This window comes from Pinus tabuliformis, chromosome 8, assembly GCF_031772625.1.
Source record: "Pinus tabuliformis cultivar Carrire ecotype Pingquan chromosome 8, CPIR1, whole genome shotgun sequence".
Classification (NCBI taxonomy): domain Eukaryota; kingdom Viridiplantae; phylum Streptophyta; class Pinopsida; order Pinales; family Pinaceae; genus Pinus; species Pinus tabuliformis.
This window is the reverse complement of record NC_142294.1, coordinates 956,560,464-956,582,211: the sequence shown is the minus strand read 5'-3', so window position 1 is coordinate 956,582,211 and position 21,748 is coordinate 956,560,464. Positions and strand designations below refer to the sequence as shown.

Genomic DNA, 21,748 nt, shown 5'->3' with positions numbered 1-21,748 from the left:
ATGAGATTTTGGCAAATGTTTGGGGATGATAAACAGATAGATAGTTTTCTACAATTGGAAGGAGGATTTCAGAATTCTCACATTGATGATGCATACAATATGAATGATCTGGTCATCCACTCAGATGAGATTGAAGTATTACAGCTCAAGTAAAACAACATTCCAAGAGGCTTGGTGCCTTTGGAAGAGTTATTTGACCATGATGATGTTGCTAAGAAGCCCACCTTTGTTCCTACAGAAAAAGGATTTGAAGATGTAAACATTGGCACAACTTATAATCCCAAAATGGTCATGTTATCAAAGTCCTTATCTCCTGAAACAAAATGTAAGTACATGTTTTCAATTAAAGAATTTGATGATGTTTTTGCTTGGGACTATTCAGATCTAAAATTTTATGACAAAAGTATCATTCAGCACACCATTCCTATTAAGCCCGATCAAAATCCATTTTGCCAGAAATTAAGGAGGATCAATCCCAAGTTGCTGCCATCGATTGAGAAAGAGGTAAATAGGCTTTATAAGTTTGGAATCATATTTTCTATTCGATTTTTTGAATGGATGTCTAATCTAGTTCCTGTAAGAAAGAAGACCGGGGAAATTCGTCTATGTATTGATTTCAGAAATCTGAACAAGGTGTCCTTGAAAGACAATTATCCCCTACCCAAGATGGATCACATACTACAGATGGTAGTTGGGTCCTCTAGGATGTCATTGCTAGACAGATACTCTGGATACAACCAAATTATGGTACACAAGGATGATCGACTCAAGATAGCCTTCACAATGCCATGGGGTACATTCATGTATGCCAAGATGCCTTTTGGGTTGAAGAATGCATGAGATACTTTTCAGCGGGCTATGAACATAGCTTTCGAAAATGAAAAATATGTATTTCTAGTTATCTATTTAGATGATCTTACAGTGTTTTCAAAATTTGATTAAGATCATTTACATCATTTAAGAATTATTTTTCAAAAATGCAGAAAATTTTAGCATCTCACTTAACCCAAAGAAGAGTTTGTTCGCCATGGAAGAAGGTAAGCTATTGGGACACATCATCTCTAAAGATGGCATCCACATTGATCCTACAAGAGTGGAGGCCATTCAACAATTAGACTTCCCAAGGAACAAGAAAGAGATTCAGTCTTTCAATGGGAAAATCAATTTTCTGAGAAGATTCATTCCTAATCTAGTTGAGCACTTGAAAGAAATGACAAACATGTTGAAGAAGGACAGTGAGGTAAAGTGGTATTTAGAGGCTAAGAAATCATTTCATGCAGTGAAGTTTGCATTATCTACTGCTCCTATTTTGATTAGCCCATATTACACTTCAGATTTCATCATCTTTTCCTTTGCCTCTAAGCATACATTAGCAGCAGTCCTAATGCAGAAGAAAGATCATAAAAATGAGCAGCCCATAGCGTTTTTTAGTTGCACTATAAGAGATGTAGCACTAAGATACAATATCATTGAAAAGCAGGCCTTGGATTTGCTGAAAGCTTTCAAGGACTTCAGAGTTTATATTCTGCATTGTCACACCATTGCTTATGTTCCTACTGCAACAGTTAAAGAAATTCTTGTGCAGACAGATCTTGAAGGCTTGCATCCATGTTAGAGTATGACTTGGAGATAAAGCCTACAAAGCTCATCAAAGGACAAGGTTTAGCTAAACTCATGGTTGAATCAAATCTACATGCACTATGTTAGGTTGCAATACCAATAGGAGTCATAATTTGGAATGACTAAGGTTAAGCCTTGTAATATTGTACAGAACTTTTCTTTCTACAAATGTTTTCCATATTAAAAAATTAAAAAATGTAAAGAGGATATGTCCTAAAAGAATAATCAAAGGACAAAAATACTAAGAAAAGGTCAAAAAAGAAAGATATATGATCCCCAAAAGACAAAAAGAGGCCATGAAATCATGCAAGTCAAAATTCCACTACTATTTACATTTATGCATAATAAATGATTGTGTGCAACTTGTTACTCATGCCACAATCCATGGTAATCAAACTATTTAATCTTGATTATACCATGCTTTGAATTTTATGTTTATAGTTAGAGAATAAAATTTGACCAAATAGTTTAATCTTGGCAGATCATTAGATAGGTAGAGTAAATAAAAGGAGCTCATCAGTTTAATCTGAGCCCTTGGATGATATAAGGTTAGAATTAGATAGTTTACTTTGTAAAAGAAAAGAAAAGATTGATAAGGGTTTGCTAGCTTAAATGCACCCAAATAAAATGAATAAAAATGGTAGGATGAGTAAATGGGTAAGTAGTAGAAAGGTTGCATAAATATCATATGATTACACAAAAGCACTTATGTCATTGTTTTAAATGCATATTTCAAATGAGCATAAGCAGTGAACAAAGCAAAGACAATGGTTCACAATATGGTTTATTTAACATCCCTTCATTCATTTCACCCCTTTACTTCACTAATTTCCCATAAATAAGTTCTAGTACTTAAATCCTACAAGTCAAAAAGGCTCAGAGCATTTCTCTGACTTTTGGAGGGACCAGACCCTCGGCTTAATGACTTAGGGGGACAAGTACTAGAACCCCCTTCATGAAAACACATTCCCCCTTCATCTCCCTTCATTTCCCTAATAAAATCACACTTTCCTATGGTGGACACCTTTTACCTAGGAAAAGTGACTCACCCCCATGTAAAACCCTTTCGCACAAAAAAACCACCAAAAGTTTTTATCCTAAGTATAAATCTAAACGCACAATCGCATACACTTAACCCTTTTTTTTGAGAAAATCCACTCCGCCATCACTTTCATATTATTTAACTAACTCTATTATATAAACCCATGATAAACCTTTTCCCCTAAATAATTAAAGCCCGATATAAAATACCCCAACCCCTTACTTTTCATAAAAACTAATATAAACTACCCCTTATCCCGATATAACTTCACTTAATTTACCTAACCCTGGTAAAACTTAAGTTAATCCTACATCGGCCTCACCCGACTCCCTAATCCCTCATTAAGCCCGACCTGATCACATAACCCAGGATTAGTCCCTAACTAATCCCGAACCACCATAATTAAATCCCTGGGCCCCCCATAAACTCTCGTCATTTCCCCCCTACGCAGCTTTGCCTCCTGACTACTGTTGATCATCCCTCCCCCACATCCAATGGTGCACAACCATATCGGTCACACCCGATGGCTGAACAATAACCACTCGATAAAGTGGTTTTTCTCCCAGCCCCCGATGCTATGTGTCAGACGATGTATGGCATCGGGTGACCCCTCCCGAAAACCGCCCACACCACAAAAGTGGTGCGATGGCCTTCCAAAACCGCTTCCCCCACTTAACCGAAAAAACGTCACTGTTCATCTAAAAGGGAAACCCGCCAAAATTAGTCATTTTCTCTATAAAAGGCCGTGAAGCCCTCTTTCGCCCTTTTTCTGTGCATTTTTTTTGTAAGCTGTGTAAACCACTTCTACCCCTGTAAATGTCAAAATTACTCACATACTTCCAATTTTGCTCCAGAAGATGACTGTAGATAGCCCAGCCAACCTTTCAGACCATACCAGGACCACACCAACCACTGCAGCTACCGTAAAATACCATTTTCAGAGCCAATTTGCCAATTTCCAAGTATTTCACCACAAATTACCTCTTACCCCTCCAAATTTCAAGACCTTTATCCTATGCAGTATTTTAAATTAAGAAATTGAGTAAAAATACTGTCAATTAAAGAATTTACTTTCCTAAACCCTCTAAAAAATCCCAAAAGCCTCTAATAAACCCCCCTAGAGCATAATCAAATCCACAAGAATTGAATTATGGCTGCCCCTATCTTTGTGGACGTTAGACCCATTACCACTCCACATTTAGACCTGGACCACATTCCCTTGGCTGACAAGGATTTCCAAATCAAGGACACAACTGCAATAGAGATCCTTCTTAAAATCCACTTCTTAATCAAAGATAGATACCTGAACCATACAGATGATATTGGCCTCCGAGAGTCCAATTTTCCCATATACCAACTCCCCCAAGTTCATATCTTTCCAGAAATTGTTCATATGTGTTATGCATGCTATGTCCCCAGACATAAAGCCATAATGTCTCATGACCAGAAGGTTCTTTTCACTATCACAGCTGAGTCAATTAATGAAATGTTGCAGTTCCAACCAGGGTGAAACCTAACCCCACTCTCAATTGGAGACCTGTTGGACTAGTATCCCAAGCTAAGCCCATCAAGATTGGACCAGTTGTTCAAACCTTCATTAGAGAGGAAAATCACATCCCTAGGGACCCCCCTCCATATGTAGCAGCTATTTTCTCTCAATGGGGCTAGAACATTGTAACCATGATATACTATGTTTTGGGTTACTCTACCAGTGAATACATTGATGAACTTATTTTTTCTTTCATGTCCATTTATACCCCAAGGCGGCTTCCTACAATCATATATGACTTTGCCAATTTCATAGCTGATAGGATGCATGAGCAGTTCACGAGAATGAGCAATGAGAGAGTTTTCAAATGCTCCTCTGTATTGTACCATTTATTTTTGTATTATTAGTCAGATAAGTTTCCTTTCACTCTCCAGAAGCTTGACACCAGGGGCCAGTCCAGATCTGTCATCTTTTGGACCCCACTTTTCCATGAGTTTAGATCACCTTATACATACTCTGACTTCATAGATTCCTTTGTGTATCTAATCATGACCATGCTCACTGGAAATCCTCCACCTAGGATAAGTCCAGAGACAAAAAGAGTCCTTCAGCTTTCTAAGCAAACCAAAGTGGGTGATTAGTACCTTTACCAAAACCACACAAAAATTAGAATATATGGTTGCCTGTTTGCACCATATAATTTTCCAGGATACCTCCCCGTGAGGTTCTTTTCCTTAGAATATTATAGACAGATCATCAATGCAAATGAGGTCAACTTTGTCAATGCCAAGAAGAAGGCCAATTTCAAAATCAAAGATCAGTTAGGTCCCTTCATATGTAATTCCAGAGAGGCAGGGAAAGAGGCAGACCTAATCCTACAAAGCCTAAAATTCCAAAGTTTTTTATGGAGATATGACCCTTTGGAATTCATTACCAAGAAAAGGAAAAAGTTCAAGCTAGGACCTTTTATCCACCACCCCATACTAGAGATAGAGGCATATGCAAATAAAACAGAATGGGTGGAAAATACTCTAGTAGACAGTGACAGTACAAGGGTAGATGTAGAAAATGCTCTGATTGATTTGGAAAAGCAGCTTGATGAGAGCACTTTCCTGCAAGTACCAGAAGAGAAAGAAAGAGCCATGAACACCCCTACAGTCACACAGACTCCTAAGAATGAGGATAAGAATCCAAAAAGAAATAGAGAAGGAGCTTCCAATTCAGGAATGGACACCTCCAATTAACAGTAGAGTCTACAACAACAATAGATGCATCAGGAGAAAAGGAATCAAAATTAGTTAGAGCCATGGAAAAGATGTCAGTTCATGCTATAGAAATGAATAGACTAAAGGAAAAGGTGGCAAGTTTAGAGTCTGATTATAAACTTGCACCGATTATGCAAAAGGAAGAAACTCGGAAGGCCAACAGAATGAGTGAAAGGGTCAAAGCCTTGGAAAAGGATTTGACATTAGAGAAACCCCTTGAGCAAGCCAAGGAATTGTTATGGAACAATATCATTGACTCTGTCAAGGATATTTGGCCATCTATTGAAGTTATTCTTCAGCAAACGGAATTGATAAAGATAGCTACAATAGCTATTCAAAAAATTAAGGAGGAATTGGGTGACATGCCAAAGGATGCCAATAGAATCATCCATTTCCTCAACAGCAAAAATAGATATGAGCTTTAGGAGCTCAATATAGAAGACAATACTGAAACCATTTTGGAAATAAGAAAGGTCCTTTCCAAGAGAAACCTGATGTTGAACTTAGAAGAAAAGTGCCATAACGTAGGTGGCCATTGATAGATTCATGGCCAAATTCCAAATTTTGAGGGAGAAAGGGTTGCCTAGTCCATTGGTCATCAATGATAAACTTATGACACAGCTAGACTATGATAACAAATTAAGGCAGTTGGCTAAGGAACAAACTAGTACTTCATCTATAAAAGCAATGTCAACAGGAAAAGTTTTGTATAACACCTTTGAGAACTTGTTTTTTCTCCCGAATGAGATTAAACACTTATTCATCACAAATCTAATTTTTCCAAGTATACCGAAGCTGATGAGATATATAGGAGGATGATGAATGTCAAATTACCTTATGCAGAATGGTGGGAGACAATGATTGATTGACTGTGAGAAATTTAAAGCAAAAAGTTACTGCATAGTAAAAGTAGAACAACCAGGTAAAACAGATGAAAATAGGACCGCAGGGTCAAAGAGTATCAGGGTCAAAGAGTATCAGGTGAAAGATCAAAATTGAAGAAGATTCCAGCATGAAAGACCACAACTGCAAGCCAACATAAAGGGCTACAAATCCAACCATAAAGATAGCAGTACCACATAAAAAGGGACAGCATGAAACAATTCAATAGTTGTGTCTATCTTCTTGCAAGAAAATATTTGTATTTCCTAGAATAAATCTCAAGTTTGTTTTGAGATATTTTGTAATAGTTTTTGTATAAATACTTCACCATTCAAAGTATGTAGGGTGGATTTTTAGACATTTCTATATACCTTTTTGATCAAAGAATTTAAGATATTGTATCATTGATTGGACAAGCAAGCTGGATTAATAAATAAAGACAAGACATTTCACTAGATTCATATGTAGAGCGAAAGTGCAGACAAGTATTTTCTCTTGTGTTGTTATTTTTCCTTAAAATTTTTCCACAATATTTAATGTATTTGAAATCTGAATGCTATAATATGGAATGATATCTCAGAATTTTCTTCATTGCACTCTGTTTTAACTATTATGCATTTTAATGTTTTCTGCAAATTATCTAAATTAAGGAATTCATATTTGCTCCTTAGTCTAGGTAGTCTCCCTCTGATCTATAGTAAAGGATTCTGAATTGCCCTTTTCTCATGATAACCTCTATTCCTCATTTTAATCCCAGTCTAAGAATTCTTAAGTGCTCTCCCACCCTGTTTAAGACTCATTCCACCCATCTGGCCCAAAGACCTGCACTTTACTCTGCTAGCTTGCCTTTTGAACACTCCCTTTAATGAGTTAATTCTAGTTCTGATGCCCTTCTTTGACTCCATAGTCCAATGGTCCTAAGACATCATTCTACGCATTTGTTTTAAGGATTCCACCATCCAACCTTCAATACAAATCCAAACCCCCTGAACCTTTAGAACTAGCCTAAAATCCCAACAAACAAAGCTAAATCATATAGAGAGAGCTCTCTTTGTGCCATAGGTTGGCTAGAGCCTATGTTTAAAAGTTGGCTTGTGGTTACCTAGGTCCTTTCCTTCTTTTGAAAACTTCTAGGGAAAATTTCTGAGTGATAACATAGTGGCGACTTCATTGGGGACTTCAAATCTTCAGTCTTAATAAAGCTTTAAGAAAATTCTAAATTTTTATTTTAAGCCTCTTAAAGTCATTTGTGGGAAGTTCTTTCAAAAAATCTCACAAAAACAATTAAAAAGTTTGAAATTCTGGCTTCCAGGAAGTCTCATTTTAGTAGAGCTAATCCAGACCCAAATCCCGCCCCATTATTTGACAATCCCAACCTGACTTCAAGAAAATCCAAAAAAGAAGAAAGTTCAGTTAATCAGACACCTATAATTAAAGCCAATTCATGCCCTCATGAATGGTTATTTCTAGAAGAACTTGAATTTGATGAGTCATTTGATCTTTTGTTATTTAGAACAAAATCTGAAAGTGCACTCAGTGAAACTGTTCTAGATCCAGAATTCATTGCAGACCTTGAAGTTCAACAGGCCAACAAATCCATTGACGAGTACATTCTGAAATCTCCACAATCATCTGTTAATACTTCCACAACCCTTGAGCTTTCTGAAAAATCTTCCATTACTTTAAGTTCACCATTGTTCCCCTCAAATTCATCAATAGTACCTTTTGAAGTCCATTCTTCACCACCATTTGTACCTATTCTTCCTCACCAACCTATCATCTCCCATTCACCACCTACTAGTCCTTGTTCTTCATCCATTCTTCATCCACATCTTAACCTCTCCCAACCTACAACCATGATAAACAGATATGCTCCTCTTGTTTTACCTACCCCACTTGGTGCTATGCCAGCAGAATACTAGAGAAAAATTGTTCAATTTGATGGTACAGGACACTACACTACAGAGCAACATGTCAATAAGATGACAGATTACTTTGAATTGCATGAAATTGATATTGTGAATGTTCAAATGAGACTATTTGCTCAGACTTTTGCTAGTAATGTTAGGAAATGGTTTAGATCATTGCCTAATAATAGTATTGATAGTTTAGAAGCATTCCATCAGAAATTTTTGAATAGATGGGAAAAGAAAAAGAACCCCCTACAAATCCTTTCAGAATATGAAAATATTAGAAGTGTACCTAATGAAACTGTTCAAGGTTACTGCACTAGATTCAACAGTATATATAACACCATCCCAGTTAATCTTAGACCTCCACCTGACTTGCCATTAATAAATTTCCCTGATGGTTTTGACACAGATATGGCATTCCAGCTTAGGGAAAGAAACCCCCCAACATTAGAAGAAATGCAAAGTGTAGCTATTAGTGTTGAAGCTAATTTGTTAGCTAAAAGAGCTATAGTTAGAAATGAAAAGAGAGGGACAACTAAAGATGAAGCTTCACCATCTGACATCAAAATAGATAGTTTAGCCAAAAGTACGGAAAGACTAATGGATAGAATAGATAACATAGAAAGGAAACCCCAATGGGATAACCAACAAGTACCTCCAGTTAGAAACCCAAATTTTAGAAAAAACCAAAATCAAAACACTGAGAAAAATGGACCGGATCAGAACATTAGGCCTCCTTTTTAAGAAAATTATGAAGAAACATCCTAGTCAAAAGATCCAAAAAAAGATACACAAATTAACCTAATTTGATTAGATGATGAGGATATTGTCTTTCTAACCGAAGATGAGAAGGAATTGCATATGCTGCAACAATTGCAAATCTAGTCTAGAGAGTCATTTGATTACAAACAAGGATATGATTCTGCCATCTTTGAAGTGCATAAACAATATAATCTAAGAAGCAAAAAGAACACTGATGTCCTTGACCAAGACAAGAAAACAGTACAAATTCAGTCTAAGAAAATAAAAGAAGCTCATGTTTCAAAAATCCTCCAAATTCTCCCTAGGCAGAACCCAAATCCTTTTGGTCCCACCATTGTAGATATAACCTCTGATCAACCATCCACCTCAATTCCACCTAAGGAACTAGTAGATAACTCAAAGCACTAGATCTGAAAATACACATAAGGAGATCCCCAATAAAGGAAAGGGAGGCAAATCTACTCAAATGCCTGCTTCAAAAACCCAAAATCTTCAAATAGAAAAAGTTTCTTCACCATTTAATCTGGTAGCAGAGACAGAAAAACTTAACATTTCAGTTCCTTTAACAGAACTGATCAAGAATGAAACTTACAAATCACAAATAAACCAGACCTTAAACATTGCCAAAAATGAGGATTCTGTCAATTTGTTTGTCGACCAACCAAAACTCATATTTGGTCTAGATGTTAATGGCAAACTAGTAGAAGGAGGAGTTCCACCTTTTTACATCAGCCTTAGTGTCCATGATAAAATTTTACACAATGCAATGTTGGATTCTAGGGCCTCTCGCAACTTAATGCCCAAATCAGTAATGGAGAAATTAAACCTAGACATTACAAGGCCTTACAAGGACTTATTCTCATTTGACTCAAGTCAAGTAAAGTGTCTAGGATTGATTAAAGATTTGTGTGTTACTTTAGTCCAATATCCTGCCAAAAGCATCCTTATGGATATTGTAGTTGCTGACATCCCACCAAAGTATGGCATGCTGTTATCCAGATCATGGGGAGCCAAACTTCAGGGATATTTACAACTAGATATTTCATATGCAACAATTTCTATTTTTGGACAACCTAAGAAACTATATCGAGAAACCTTAATGAAATACATGGTAAGTAGCTAGAATCGGCCTCAAAACTTTCCCATCTACTCCATACACTCAGACATTGATTCTTTTATTTTGTATAATGTTGATCACACACAAGAAACTATCTTAGACAATAGTGATATAGAAGCAAAAGAAATTGTAGTTTCTACACAAATTGAAACTAACCAAACTTAAGAATTTTTCAATGAACAAAGTGCCCAAATTGTTGTAAGTGATGAAAAGTTTGTTGCACTAGATAGTGAAAATTATGAGCATGAGATATTATGGCATCTTGAATTTGATGGGTCAGTCATTAAGTTTGGAGCAGGAACAAGAGTGTGGATATATAATTTGGAGAATAGTCACTCAGAAGGCCATGCATACAAACTAAATTTTAAATGTACTAACAATATGGCCGAGTATGAAGCATTAATTTTAGGTCTTAAATTAGTTAGGAATCTAGGAGCTAAAAGAGTTTCTATCATGGGAGACTCTGAACTAATTATAAAATAAATAGATGTTGTATATATATGACAAAGGACCCTAGATTAAGTTGTTATAGAGGAACTATTGCAGAAATACTTAATACTTTCCTAGAAACAAAGCTTGCAGTAATCCATAGAAAACACAATATGCAAGCTCATAGTTTAGCAATGTTTTCCAGTACTTGCAAGTTACCCTTCCAACCTAACCATTACTACACTGCTGAAGTTAGGCATAGACCTGCAATTCCAGATAATTTGAAGAATTGGCAAGCATTTTCTAATGATAAACAGATAAATAACTTTTTAATTTTAGAAGAAGAATTTGTAAATAACAACATAGATACTGATACATCCATAGATCCTGACTCTAAGGATGAGTAAGCAATAAATGAGATAGAAGGTGATGAACTAGATATATTTAACCCAACTAAATTTACTAAATTGGATGTAGATAACTTAGAGAAAATTGATATTGATGAAATTATTAGTGAAGAAACTGAAGTAATTAATCTCAAGGATAACTTCTTACCAAAGAGATTAACACCTCTGGAAGATTTATTTGATTCAAATGATGTTCCTAGGAAACCTAAAATGGAACTAGTAAGGTCTGATATAGAGGAATGTAATATAGGCACCAGTGAAAATCCAAAATTGGTCAAACTTTCAAAATCATTACCTCCCACTGAAAAAGTAAAATACATTGAGTTGTTGAAAGAATTTTAGGATGTTTTTTCTTGGAGTTATGAGGACCTCAAATCCTATGACACCAACATCATCCAACACACAATTCCTATTAAAGAAAATTAAAAGCCATTCAGACAAAAACTAAGGAGGATTAATCCTGTCTTATTACCTTCAATTGAAAAAGAAATTCAGAGGATGTATGATGCCAAAATAATTGCACCAATCAAGTTTTTTGATTGGGTCTCAAACTTGGTGCCAACTAGGAAGAAAACTAGTGAGATTAGACTCTATGTGGATCTCAGGAACCTCAACAAAGTGTCACTAAAAGATAATCACCTGCTCCCCAAAATGGATCACATTTTACAAAGGGTAGTTGGATCAACCAAAATCTCATTGTTGGATATGTTTTCTAGTTACAATCAAATTTTGGTTCATCCAGATGACCAACCCAAGGCTGCCTTCACTACTCCTTGGGGCACATTTATGTATGTGAAAATGTCTTTTGGGCTAATGAATGCAAGAGCCACTTTCCAGAGGGATATGGATATAGCCTTTGCAAAATAAATTCATGATTTCCTTGTGTTATATCTAGATGACATTACTTTTTTTTCAAAATTTGAAAATAAACATTTGGATCATCTAAGGCAAGTATTTATTAAATGCAGGAAATATGGAATTTCTTTGAACCCCAAGAAGTCTTTGTTTGGGTTAGAAGAAGGAAAGTTGTTAGGTAACATTACCTCAAAAGATGGCATAAGAATAGACCCCGTGAGAATAGAAGCCATCTTGCAAATACAACACCCAAGGAACATTAGAGAGTTACATGCTTTTTTAGGAAAAATTAACTTTCTTAGAAGATTTATATCTAATCTAGCATAATTAATTAGATCACTTAACAATATGTTGAAAAAAGATTCGACCATAAAATGGATTGTTGAGGCTAAAAAATCTTTTGAAGACATTAAACTAGCCTTAACTAAAACACCTGTGTTAATTAGTCCTAAATTTGACAGAGATTTCATCTTATTTTCCTTTGCTTTTGAGCACACAATAGTTGCGGTTCTATTGTAGAAAAATGACCAGGGCTATGAATAACCTATTGTTTTCTTTAGCAAAGCCCTGAGAGATGCTCCCTTAAAATACAATATAATGGAAAAACAAGCATTGGCTTTAGTTAAAGCCATTAAGGATTTCAGGGTATACATTTTATATTCTCATATAGTGGCCTACGTTCCAAATTCAGTAGTCAAAGACATCCTAACTCAGGAAGGTCCAGATGGAAAGAGGGGAAAGTGGATTGCTACTATTTTAGAGTATGATATAGAAATCAAACCTACTAAGTTAATCAAGGGCCAAGGTTTAGCCAAACTCATGGCCGAATCAAATTGTCAGGCCTTGGATATAAACTTTACTACAACAATAGATGATGGAGAGGAGATGGCGACTCCACTAATCAACCACGCCTTTATTGAATCACCTTGGTATGCTGATATTATTCATGTTTTATAGAACTTACAAGCTCCTCCCGAATTATCTAGGACTAAAAGCAGGTTTTTAAAGATGAAATCCTTCAAATTTTGTATATTAGACAATGCTTTGTTTTGGAGAGATAATGAAGGTATTCTCCTTAATTGCTTATTAAAAGATTAATCTAACAGAGTATTGCAAGAGTTTCATGCAGGTGACTGTGGAGGAAACCTTTATTGGAAGACCATTGCAGATAAAATCCTTAGAGATGGTTTCTACTGGCCTACCTTGTTTTTTGATGTCAAGAAATATGTGACCTCCTGTCACAAATGTCAAATTTTTGAGGGAAAGAAAAATCTTTTACCTTTTCCCTTCAAGCCAATTTGTGTGGAAATACCTTTTCAACAATGGGGTTTAGACTTCATTGGTGAAATTCACCTACCCTCCTCTGCCCAACACAAATGGATCCTCACAGCCACAACACTATTTCACAAAATGGATAGAGGCCATACCTTCAAGGCAAGCTACTGGCGCTGTTATCATAACCTTCCTTGAAACTAATATTCTATCAAGATTTGGATGTCCAACTAAGCTCATTAGTGATAATGCAGCAGCCTTTAAATCCAAAAGAATGATATATTTCTGCAACAAGTATCATATCGAGTCATTCTATAGCCTATTACCCTCATGGAAATGGACTGGAAAAATCTTCAAACGAAAGCCTGGTAAACATCATCAAGAAGTTACTGGAGGACAATAAGGAAACTTGGAACAAAAAGCTAGTCAATGCCTTATGGGTAGACAAATTGACCACTAAGAAATCAATTGGTACTTCTCCCTATCAACTAGTTTATGGGATGGAAGCTGTCTTTCCATCCTCTTTGGGAGTACGAGTAATGAAGATGCTTCAAGAATTTTAGGTTGAACTCAATAGTATCCAAAGAAGAATCAACCAAACTATTCATCTTCAACAAACCAGAGAAGAGGTCTACATCAGGTCTCAAGTTGTGCAGGAAAGGGTTAAAAAGTTTTTTGATAAAAGAACCAAAGTTGAAGATTTCTACCTTGGTGACAAGGTGCTCAAGTGGGATTCAAGGAAGGAAGATAAAGTAAAACATGGGAAATTTGATTTCCTATGGAAAGGCCCATATGTCATCTATGCTTACAGAGGGAATAATGCTTTCTTCCTGAGAGAACTTGATGGTACAGAAGCAGAAGGTGGGCCAATGAATGGTCGAATGCTAAAACATTACTTTGAGCCTAGTTGCTAATTTTTTCATTTCCTGTTTGTACATATTCTATTTTCAAAATTTTAGTTTGGATTGGATGGTGATTTTTGAAGTTGAAGCCTGAAGAGAAGGCCCTAAGCTTTGAAAGATCTACTGTCATAAAGTATCAATAGTGCATAGGAATAGAGGAAAATTTTGCAAGGTAACATTAACCACAATTCAAACGCCACTGATCTTGAAAGTTCTTGACATTTCACTAGAAAATGCCATCCCCAAGTGGAGCCACTATTAGGTTCCTATACCAATAGGAGTCATAATTTTGAATGAATAAGGTTAAGCCTTGTAATATTGTACATACCTTTGCTTTCTGCAAATGTTTTCCGTATTAACAAATTGTTGACACCTAATCCGAAACGGATGGGTGAACTGGACAGTCATCTAGAAGATGAACTGATCCGTTTTTATTTTTGTATATAAACATGAGTTACCTAATGAATAAGAACACTCAGTTTTCTCTCTTGTCCTGCGTGGAGTTACCCTGGCCTGACATGGTATCAGAGCACAGGTCCCAAAATAGCTGTAACTCCTGCCTCTGTCCTGAGACTGAGCCCTCTGTCCTGACACTGCGCCCTCTGCCCTGTGCATTTCAGTTACACCTGAGACTGCGTGCCTCTGCGCTGCTGAATGTGCATTCTTGATATTCAATATCCCTGAGCGTTGATGCGTTTTTTGAATATTGAGGGCATAGATGCCGTATAGCACAAACCTGTGCAGTAATTCCTTCTATCCAAGCACTGGCCTGGATTTTCCATTGGTAGCGGATTACAGTCCACCCTTCAACAGTCCTCCATGCGCTCTCCCATACGCATATAAATTGTGCCTCCATTGATATTACAGTTAATACCTTGCCCATCCGAATACATCTTGAGTAACGCTGTGGGTAGCACAGCGCAAGTGAGTTGAGTAGTATCGGTTTCTTGAGTGTGGACTCGGTTTTGAGGGTGTGAATTAGCACCATAATTCTCTACACCACCACATTCTAAAGCAGCAGTGGCCGCCGTGAATACATCTTGAGTACGCTGCTCTTGCTATCTAAAAGGGGTTAGGGTGTTTTTTTTATGGTCCCTTCTTCGTAGCTGTTATACAATCCTGTAAAACGCAATCGCCCTCGAACAAGACAAGTCTGTCGTGCAACGTATGTACAGTGGAGAACAAATCAGCCGGAGAAATTTCCTTTTGAGGATGCATAATGCAAAGCTGTGCCAAATACGTGTAACCCCTCTGGCTATTCAATATTTTGGCCCCCCGACTTCATCATTTTCCGTGTCTTGCTGCGCCCCTTGAGCCGTGCGGTGCTTGGAACTTCTGCGGTGTTTGGATCTGGTCATTGGTGTTTAAAAATTGGGCCAAAGACACTCCTGTATACTTCAGCGCCACAGAAAACTTTTTGGCTGCGGCCTCTTAATGATCCCGTCTTTTTTTTTCAGAGATATGTCATTGCTGTAACTTGGTTGGTATTGTAAACTGGTGTCAGAGCAGAGTATTGTCATCAACGTATTGTAAACAAAGTTTTTTTTTGATGAGTTACTGATTTGGCAGTGCGAGCCTTTTAAATATTCCACAGCCTCGTTTTGGTTGAGCAGTTTTATGTGATGGTATGATAGCAGTTTTGATTGAGCAGTTTTATGTGATGATAGCAGTTTTTGGTTGAGCAGTTTTGGGTCTAAAGCATCTGTAGTATTACATGATATATATTGATCATCTGTAGTATTACATGATATATATTGATATATTGAAGTGATATATTAATACATTGAAGTGATGCCTTGCGCATTTTTTTCAAAACAGTAGTATTGCAGTGATATGTACAATGAAATGTTGATATTTCTTTTTAGCAAATATTAGAGGGATTTGAAGGTTGTAACGTAAGGATTTTTTATCAGCAGAAGTAATTTTTTTACAGAATGCATTCAATCATTTCTATGGTAGGAATAGTTCTCACTGGCAAGGAGAACTATTCTGAATGGTCTCGGATGGTAAAACACACCCTCATCTACAATGAGTTGTGGAAAGGAGTGTGTGTCGGAGAAGAAGAAAAAGACCCAGTGCAGCCTACGTCAGACAAAGAACTCGCCATTTGGGAAAACAAGAACAACAAAGCCTATGCATTGATCGCAGCATCTGTAAACGAAGAAGTAAGTCGTCATATTTCATCCTATTCCACTGCCTTTGAAGCTCTACAAAAGCTGAAAGAACTCTATGATACACATTCTGCACTTGAAGTTGTTCAGCTCATGATTAAACTCTTCACTCTTGAACTGAAAAATAATGATCCTCTTGCTCTTGCATCTGAAATAAATTCTATAATGCATGATATTAAATCCACTAAGGTTGAGCTGGATATCTCTCTTATTGCCTTTCTCAAATCACTCTATCCTACCTACTCCAATTATCTTGAGTCTTTACAAGCAAATGGAAATCTTAAAGATATAACCTTTGACTCTCTTGTGAAAACGTTTGCTGAAAGAGAGAAAGCCTTTGGAAAGAAAACAGTCCCTGAATCTTCTGAAGAGACTGTTTGCCTTGCTCACAAAGAAAAGCATCTTGCTCAAGATTCTACAAGAGGAAGAGGTGGACGAAGAGGAAGAGGAAGATACTTTAGAGGCAGGGGGGGCAGACATTCTCAAACAGAAAAGGCAGATCTGCATTGCATTCGATGCAAACGAAATGGATCACATGATGCTTCTACATGCAAGCTACCATGGGACAAAGTTGAGCAAAGAAGAAATCAGCAGAAAGGTAAAACTGATGACACAGACAAAGGTAAAGCACCTGAATCTGCTCACTATATTGAGGCACAATGTAACATTGGAGTAAATGAAGATTTGTTTAATGCTTCACTTGCTTCTTCGAAAAATGACTGGTTGCTTGATTCAGGAGCAACCTGTCATATGAATCATAGGAAAGATTTCTTTGAAGATTTCACTGACAATGTTGATGGAGCAGTATACTTTGCAGATCAGTCAAAAATCAAGCCATCAGGGCTTGGCACAATCAGGCTTAAACTGCCTGGTCTTCCAGACTTTCTTCTGGATCATGTTCTATATCTCCCACAACTCAAGAGAAACTTGCTGTCCCTGGTCCACATCCGCCAACAAGGTCACTCCATTCACATGTTTGATGGCAAGCTTGAGGTAAGAAAGGCATCTGACCACTCACTTGTCATGAGGGGTATAGAAGAAGAAAGACTTCTTAAATTGCAAGGAACCTCTGCTCATGCACAACATTTCTCATATATTTCTCATCATGAAGAAGGTGCACTTCCATCAAGTTTATTATGGCATGCTAGATTTGGAAATTTAAACTATGATAGTCTCCGCTTGTTGAAGAAAAATGGTGTTGCTGGTTTGCCTACAATTCCTAGAAAACATAAACAATGTGATGCTTGCATTCTAGGAAAGCATAGCAAACAGTCTTTTCATGATTCACATTCAAGAGCACATAGAAAGCTTGAACTTATTCATTCAGATTTATGTGGTCCAATGCCTGTTCCTTCTGCAAATGGAAATAAATATATCATGACATTTATTGATGATTACACCAGAATGTGTTGGGTTTATTTTTTGAAGAACAAATCTGATGCTTTTCAAACATTCAAGAATTTTCATAAATGGATTGAAAATGATGCACAATCTCATATTGGGTCTATTTGCACTGATAATGGAAAAGAATATACATCAAATGAATTTGAACACTATCTTCGCCAACATGGGATTAAACATCAAACAACTGTCCCTTATAATCCTCAACAGAATGGTGTAGCTGAAAGAATGAACAGAACAATTTTGAATATGGTACGATCCATGCTTTTCTTCAAAAATGTAAAGACAATGTTTTGGGCTGATGCTGTTCTATGTGCTGCATATATAAAGAATAGATGTCCATCTAGTGCTATAAGAAACAAGACTCCTTATGAATTGTGGTATGGACATGTTCCTTCGGTAAAACATCTCAGGGTTTTTGGTTCCACCTGTTATGCTTTAATACCAAAGGTACATAGAAACAAACTTGGTGCTAGAAGTCGTAAGTGTATCTTCCTGGGGTATTCAAACACATCTAAAGCATACCGCCTCTATGATGAAGTAAATAAAAAGTTTGTTTTATCTAGAGATGTCATTTTTCTTGAATCATCCAAATCTGACAGTGTTGTTGAGCGGCAACTTGATCGCTTGGATAGATTCACAAAACCGAAATCATTCCAAGAGTTTGATAATCAGATTCCACATCTTGAAGGGGGGATTCCTATACTGGATCAACATGTGGAATCTCCTTCTGAAGAACAAACTCCCCTGCATGACACTCCAACAACGGATGATGCTTTAAGTGATGTAATTGATAGAATTGGGAGACTTAATCTTGATTCAGTCCCAACTCAATCAACAGAACAACCTAGACCATCTCATAAAGGTCCCCCAAAGTGGCTGACAAAGACACTTGAAAGTGTTCATCCTGATGAAATTGGAAAAACAGGAACCAGAAATACAAACCGACAAGATGGAGGTGATGTAGATAACTCTAATTCACCTGTTGATATGGATGTTACTTATGATTGTGAATTGAACTTGTCTACAGATTTTGAACCAACTTCCTTCAAAGAAGCTGCTTCTCATGATGAATGGAAAGAAGCGATGCAGAAGGAGTATGATGCCCTCATAAAGAACGGCACTTGGAAGCTGGTTGATCCTCCATTTGGAACCAAACCAATTGGCTGCAAGTGGGTCTACAAGAACAAGTACAAAGCTGATGGCTCACTTGACAAGCACAAAGCTAGGCTTGTGGCAAAAGGTTTTGCACAGAAGGAAGGGGTCGATTATGAGGAAACTTTTGCTCCCACAGCAAAATGGGCCACCATCCGGACACTCTTTGCACTAGCTGCTCAGAACGGTTGGAAAGTCCATCAAATGGATGTAAAAACTGCATTCTTGAATGGAGATCTAAAAGAGAATGTTTTTATGTCCCACCCTGAAGGATTTGCTGTGAAAGGACATGAACACAAAGTATGCAAACTTGTGAAGTCCTTGTATGGCCTCAAACAAGCACCACGAGCCTGGTATGAAAAACTAACTGAGCATCTTCTGAAACTCAACTTCAAACATTTTGATCTTGATGATGCAACTTTATTTGTCAAGAAAGTTGGCAAAACAGTTGCATATCTTGTGGTATATGTAGACGATCTTTTAATGACAGGGAACAATGAAAGCTATATTGCATCCATAAAGAAAGAATTAGGAAATTTTTTTGAAATGACTGATTTGGGCTATGTTCATTACTATCTTGGCATTGAAGTAACCCAACATCCAAAGTCCATATTTCTTTCTCAAAAGAAATACATTGGATATTTGTTAAATAGATTTGGCATGACATAGTGCAATCCCCTTTCTACTCCAATGGAACAAAACTTGAAGCTCACATCTATTGAAGGAAAGGAGTTTGAGGATGCAACAAAGTATAGACAGCTTGTAGGAAGTCTCATCTACCTCACTACTACCAGACCAGACATTTCATTTGCTGTTGGAATCCTCTCCAGGTTTATGCAAAAGCCTTGTGAGGGACATTGGTCTGCTGCAAAAAGAGTTCTAAGGTACTTGAAGGGAACTCAAGACCTTGGAATCAAGTATACACAGGTGGACGACTTCAACTTGATTGGATACTTTGATTCAGACTTCGATGGAGACAAAGAAACTAGGGTATCTACTTCAGGATATGCTATGAGTCTTGGATCAAGAGCTGTCTCCTGGAGATCACGCAAACAATCAGTACCAGCAGATTCCACAACAGAAGCAGAATACGTGGCAGCAGCTGAAGCAACGAAAGAAATTGTGTGGCTCAGGAAAATTCTTGAAGATTTGCAAGTAAAAGAAATACAATCTACTCCACTCATGATTGATAACACATCTGCAATAAAGTTGGCCAAGAATCCAAAGTTCCATGATCGTACTAAGCACATCAATACTAAATATCATCTGATCCGACATCATGTTGAGGCCAAAACAATCCATCTTCGTCATTTTTCCACAAACGAGCAAATTGCAGACATCTTCACCAAATCGCTTGGAAGAGAAAAGCTTGAAAGATTCAGAACGATGCTTGGACTCACTAACATCCCTTCAGATTAAGGGGGGGAATGTTGACACCTAATCCGAAACGGATGGGTGAAATGGACAGTCATCTAGAAGATGAACTGATCCGTTTTTATTTTTGTATATAAACATGAGTTACCTAATGAATAAGAACACTCAATTTTCTCTCTTGTCTTAAAAGAATAATCAAGGGATAAAAAGAGGAAGAAAAGGTCAAAAAAGAATGATGTATGAACCACAAAAGACAAAAAGAGACCATGAAAGTGTGTAAGTCAAAATTCCACTACTATTTACTTTTATGCATAATAAATGATTGTGTACAGCTTATTACTCATGCCACAATCCTTGGTAATCAAACTATTTAATCTTTTTTATACCATGCTTTGAATTTTATGTTTATAGTTAGAGAATAAAATCTTACCAAACAGTGTAATCTTGGCAGATCATTAAAAAGGTAGAGTAAATAAAAGGAGGTCATCAGTTTAATCTGAGCCCTTGGATGATATAAGGTTAGAATAAGATAGTTTACTTTGTAAAAGGAAAGAAAAGATTGATAAGGGTTTGCTAGCTTAAATGCACCCAAATAAAATGAATAAAAATGGTAGGATGAGTAAATGGGTAAGTAGTAGAAATGTTACAGAAATATCATGTGATTACACAAAATCACTTATGTCATTGTTTTAAATGCATATTTCAAATGAGCATAAGAAGTGAACAAAGCAAAGAAAATGGTTCACAATATGGTTTATTTAACATACCTGCATCCATTTCACTCGTTTACTTCACTAATTTCGCATAAATAAGTTCTAGTACTTAAATCCTACAAGTCAAAAAGGCTCAGAGCATTTCTCTAACTTTCGGAGGGACCAGACCCTCGGCTTAACGACTTAGGGGGACAAGTACTAGAACCCCTTCATAAAAACACATTCCCCCTTCATCTCCCTTCATTTCCCCTCATTTCCCTAATAAAATCACACTTTCCTATGGTGGACACCTTTTACCTAGGAAAAGTTACTCACCCCCATGTAAAACCCGTTCGCACAAAAAACCCACCAAAAGCTTTTATCCTAAGTATAAATCTAAACACGCAATCGCATACACTTAACCCTTTTTTTTGAAAAAATCCACTCCGCCATCACTTTCATATTAATTAACTAACTCTAACATCAAAATTACTCACAGACTTCCAATTCTGCTACAGAAAATGGCTGCAGACAACCCAGCCAACCTTTCAAACCATACCAGGACCACACCAACCACTGCAGCTACTGTAAAACACCATTTTCAGAGCCAATTTGCCCATTTCCAGGTATTTCACCACAAATTACCTCTTACCCCTACAAATTTCAAGACCTTTAGCCTGTGAAGTATTTTAAATTAAGAAATTGAGTAAAAACACTATCAATTAAAGAATTTACTTGCCTAAACCCTCTAAAAAATACCAAAAAGCTTTGATAAACCCCCAAGGGCATAATTCAAATCCATAAGAATTGAATTATGGTTACCCCTATCTCTATGGATGTTAGACCCATTACCACTCCACATTTAGACCTGGACCACCTTCCCTTGGTTGACAGGGATTTACAAATTTGCCCATATACCAGTTTCCCCAAGTTCATATCTTTCCAGAAATTGTTCATATGTGTTATGCATGCTACTTCCTCAGCCATAGAGCCATAATGT

General features: G+C 36.9%; 1 pseudogene; it reads left to right on the top strand.

Moving 5' to 3' along the window:
• Positions 1-5,457: 5,457 nt before the first annotated feature.
• LOC149238642 (phospholipase A(1) LCAT3 pseudogene) overlaps positions 5,458-21,748 on the top strand; it is a 62,404-nt pseudogene continuing 46,113 nt past the window's right edge.